At 44.8% G+C, this 5206-nt stretch overlaps 1 pseudogene; it reads left to right on the top strand.

The window, feature by feature from the left end:
* Positions 1–472: 472 nt before the first annotated feature.
* The window catches only part of LOC122446821, a 66642-nt pseudogene continuing 61908 nt past the window's right edge, over positions 473–5206 (top strand).

Here is a 5206-nt window from a genome sequence, read left to right as displayed (position 1 = left end):
CCCCCCAACCACGAAACGCCGCTGACACTTACAGGGCCAGAAGCTACTCTCGCGATAATTCACGGGTCAGTCCTCCGTGACTCCAATCCCCGCCCCTACCTCCTGCGACCAGTCAAAAAGGAGCGGGGTGGGGCTTTCCCTTTGAGCAGGGCGCGGGGCCCCTCAGTCTCTGCTCACAAGCGTGGGGAGCAGGCGGGGCGGGGCGGGGCACGCGCCATTTCTCGCGAGACCGGGGACCAGGAAGACGCCCGCAGGGCCGTGCTGCTGGTGCAGCCGTGGTTGAGGCAGTGGCTGCTGCTGCCGCTGCAGCCTCCGGACGGTTCGTCTACGAGCCTGCGCCTGGTCTCCAGGTGAGGAGGCGGAACGTGGCAAGGCCGGGGCTGCGGAAGCGAGCGGTGCCTGCCGAGGCCGAGCAGGGACTCAGGCCGCGGCCTGTCAGAGCCAGGCAAGGAGGCGCCCACACTCCTGACAGTGTAAGGTGGCGGCGATGGCTCCTGGAGGTGGCAGGGGCGGCGTGAACCCTTTCCTCAGCGATTCGGACTAGGACGAGGACGAGGACGAGGTCTCGGCGACCGACGAGCGGCCGGCAGGACTTCGGCTGGGTGCCGGGGGCGGCATAGATCCGGGCTCTGCGGACTCGCTGTTGCCCCAGGACCCGTGTCCTTGGGGAGCAGTGCCCAAGCGGGGCTCCCTGGGGAGGCGGCGGCGGCGGCCCTGGGGGCCCCGGGGAGACCCCGGCCCTCCTGTCAATTGATGTGATCGCGGCCTAGCTGCTGCGCGATCAGTACCTACTGACCGCCTTGGAGCTGCACACCGAGCTGTTAGAGAGCGGCCGCGAGCTCCCTCGGCTGCGCGACTACTTATCCAACCCTGGCAACTTCGAGGGGCAGAGCGGGACCCCTCCGGGGACGGGGGCGCCGGGGGTCCCCGGGGCGGCCGGCCTTGGAGGCGCAGGAGGTCGGGAGCCGAGTACGACGTCGGGTGGGGGACAGCTCAGTAAGTGAACGACGGTGCTGTCCCTCCGGCTGGGCTGTTGGGGTTGTGGGGGTTATTGTGGGGAGGGGGTGCTTGTGGGCCGGTGCTGAGTACTGGGAGCATTTCAGCTAGAGGGTTGGGGCGGGGTCGGGCGGTGATCTTTTGCGGTGGAGGTCAGAGGATCTGGCAGCGACTGTTCTCTCCCTGCCTGCCTCCGGACTTGCACCAGCTCCTGGTTCCACTATTGGTGTCGATATCTATTAAATATCCAGAGTTTCTAGTTCATTGGCTACTACATGACTCCAGAAGACTCCGTTGCAACCTTGGTTTATCGCTTTAATCGTTTTTCCATTCTCTCCCATCTCCTGAATCGCCACTACCTGGAAACAGTGTTGCTTATGTTGTTCGCAGTAATTATTTGACTCCAAGTCAAGAGAGAAAAGAATAGGAAATGGTGCTCTCTGCCCGAAGCCAGATCCACTTGAAGACCCGTTGTCTTGGGGTTGAGTTGATTACTCAAAAGTTGCATCTTCTGCTGCATAAAATTTGTTCAGTTTAAATAAACTCAGTTTCATTCGCTTTCGGTTCCTTAATTTCAGTGGGTTTCCAGAATTATAGGAAGTCTAAGCAGAGTAGGCAGGTTCTCCCTGCAGTGTTACCTCCTGGTCTCAAAACCTTGTAGGCTTTTTTCTCTTCGTAAGTTTAGGAATTAACTTTTCTGCCTCATTGTAATCATTGTTAACTGTATAGACTGGTCGTTTACCTCATTCATCATATATTTACTAGCATTTCTTATGTCTTTAAAACGTACTGCCAAGGATGCATATTGGAGTCTCAGTACCTACCCTTCTTAAGAGGCATCTTAGATTTTCCCTTACTAATGGTATGAGGTTTTCAATGTGTTATGTGAGGCCAACTGAAATTTGATCACACATGTTAAAATACATGACTTGAAATTGTAGCCGAACTGATGGTTTTTTGTCAGTACTTTTAAGTGGTGCCAGAGACTGAGATCACCTAACTTCAGTTCAGTTCAGTCCCTCAGTCACTTGTCTGATTCTTTGTGACCCCCCGTGAACCGCAGCCCGCCACGCCTCCCTGTCCATCACCAACTCCGGGAACTTGCTCAAACTCATGTCCATTGAGTCGGTGATGCCATCTCATCCTCTGTCGTCCCCTTCTCCTCCCGCCTTCAATCTTTCCTAGCATCGGTGGCTTTTCCAATGAGTCAGTTCTTCGCATCAGGTGGCCAAAGTATCGGAGTTTCAGCTTCAACATCAGTCCTTCCAATGAATATTCAGGACTGATCTCCTTTAGGATGGACTGGTTGGCTCTCCTTGCATCTAAGGGACTCTCAAGAATCTTCTCCAACACCACAGTTGCTTAACTTAGATGTAACTTAGTTAGATGTAGTTAAACTGCAAAGAGTGCCTTTTTCCATCAAGATAAATCCATAGCAGCCTTCTCTCTTGAATATGGAATTTTCTCATAAGGTTTAACTTCCTTGCTCAGTATTGTAGGATTATCTTCCTTTTCCCAAAACTGGTTTTTCTGTTGCTGACCTTTAAGACTATAAAATGTAACAAAAGAGCAGTGTAACAAAATTGTTAGGCAGTTGGCTTTTGTTTGTTTAAGATTTTTGAAGTGTCTAATAATGATTTTCACCTGATAAGCTCTTACTACTTCCTCAAGACCCAGCTCAACTGTCATCTTTGTAAATATTTCCCACACTACCAAGGCTTAGTTGTTTGATTCTTTCATTGTTCTACTTTCAAACCTCAACCGTAGCCTTTAACTCTTTTTATTTGATTTATTAGCAGTATCATTTCTCTCCATTAGATAGTCAGCTTCTTGAGGGACATCTTTTTATTACTCACAGTTTGTATAGTCCCTGGCCTGTTGTTGAACATAACTGAACTGTATCTGCTATGTTTTTCTACTGTATAGATATAATGAAATAAGTTATTCCTTTATAACATTATTTTATTTAATTTAAAAGAATTTATTAATCTTTTCAGCCTACCTTATTATGGTGTGGTATCACTGTTTATAGTGAAAATTTCTCTTAAAAACTTTTTTGTACAGAAATACTTATATTTATAATTTAGGCTCTAAATATAGCTGTGTTTTAAAGTAAAAGTTGACTTCTAAATGCCTTTGCATTATACATTTTTATAGTTTCTTGAAATAACTTCAGTCCTGTGATCATAAATCAGAATTTAGCTATAATCAAATATTCATGTGCAGTTGTGCTCTTCCATAGTTTGTTTGGACCTGTTTTGGGTATAACTCAAAAGTACATTATTACAAAATATAATGTATTTTCAAGTGAATACAAAACAGATGAGCAGTAGGGGGAAAAAAATCACACTTATCCATAATCCAACCAATAGTACTTGCCTTTTCCGTTTTTTCTATGCATATATGTTTAAAAGCAAAAATTGGATTAAACTGTTTTTGTAGCTTTATATTATTTGATAGGCTATAAATTTTACCATCAACTTTGAGGTAAAATTGCATACAATAAAATGTGCCCATTTGAAGTGTACAGTGTGGTGAATTTTGGAGAACAAATTAATACTACAAATAAAATATAGAACATTTTTATTGTCCCCAGAACGCTTTCATTTTCATTTGCATTCAGTATCCCAAGACCATCACTGACCACAGTAGACAACAATTTTCCAACCTGGGCCTAGGCACTATTGGAATTTTGGGGCTGATAATCCTTTGTTGTGTTAGTGTCCTGTATATTCTAGAATGTTTAACAGCGTTGCTGACCTCTGTGTCCACTACATAACAGAAGCAACCACCCAGCCCCCGTTCCCCAAGTTGTGATAATCAAGAAATGTCACCAGCACTGTCTGAGGAAGGGGAGGGCAAAATTCCCCAAGTGAAAACCACTTCCTTAGATAAGTTTTGCCTGTTTAAAAATGTCATATAAATAGAACTGCCATATGACCCAGCAATCCCACTTCTGGGCATACACACTGAGGAAACCAGAACTGAAAGAGACACGTGCACCCCAATGTTCATCGCAGCACTGTTTATAATAGCCAGGACATGGAAGCAACCTAGATGCCCATCAGCAGACGAATGGATAAGGAAGCTGTGGTACATATACACCATGGAATATTACTCAACCGTTAAAAAGAATTCATTTGAATCAGTTCTAATGAGATGGATGAAACTGGAGCCCATTATACAGAGTGAAGTAAGCCAGAAAGATAAAGAACATTACAGCATACTAACACATATATATGGAATTTAGAAAGATGGTAATGATAACCCTATATGCAAAACAGAAAAAGAGACATAGAAGTACAGAACAGACTTTTGAACTCTATGGGAGAAGGTGAGGGTGGGATGTTTCGAAAGAACAGCATGTATATTATCTATGGTGAAACAGATCCCCAGCCCAGGCTGGATGCATGAGACAAGTGCTTGGGCCTGGTGCACTGGGAAGGCCCAGAGGAATCGGGTGGAGAGGGAGGTGGGAGGGGGGATCGGGATGGGGAATACATGTAACTCCATGGCTGATTCATGTCGATGTATGACAAAACCCACTGAAATGTTGTGAAGTAATCCTCCAACTAATAAAAATTTTAAAAAAATAAAAAGTCATATAAATGCAGTTTGGAGCATTTAGTCTTTTCTGTATGGCTTCATTTCCTCAGTAGAATGTTTTTGAAATTCATCCAAATAATGTTTTTATGTGTAAGAGTAGTTCATTCCTTTTTTGGTTTTTCCATTCATCAGTTATTAGGCATTTATTTTTTTCCCCATTTTTGGCCCATATGAATAAAGCTGCCATGAACATGCTTGTATAAGTTTTGCAGAGACATGTTTTCATTTCTTTTGGATAATACCTAGGAATAGAATTGCTGGTTCATATAGTTAGTATACATTTAAATTTGTAAGAAGCTGTCAAACAGGCTTTCCAAAGTGGTTGTATCATTTAAAATTTCCATCACCAGTGTATGAGAGTTTCAATTTCTATACATCCCCCAAACCCTTGGTATTTTCAGGCTTTTTATTTAACTCATTCTAGTGAGAGTACAGTGGTATTTCATTGTGGTTTTCATTTTTATTTCTTGAGGACTAGTAATGCTGAGCTCCTTCTTTGAGCTTTTGGGCATTGCGGGGCGGGGGGCGGGTGGTGTCTACTGCCGTTACATATCTTTTGTGCAAAGTCTGTTAATAGCTTTTTATTGAGTTCTGGTTCTTTTAT

Source organism: Cervus canadensis, chromosome 8 (genome assembly GCF_019320065.1).
Source record: "Cervus canadensis isolate Bull #8, Minnesota chromosome 8, ASM1932006v1, whole genome shotgun sequence".
Lineage (NCBI taxonomy): Eukaryota > Metazoa > Chordata > Mammalia > Artiodactyla > Cervidae > Cervus > Cervus canadensis.
This window is presented reverse-complemented; position numbering and strand designations above follow the sequence as displayed.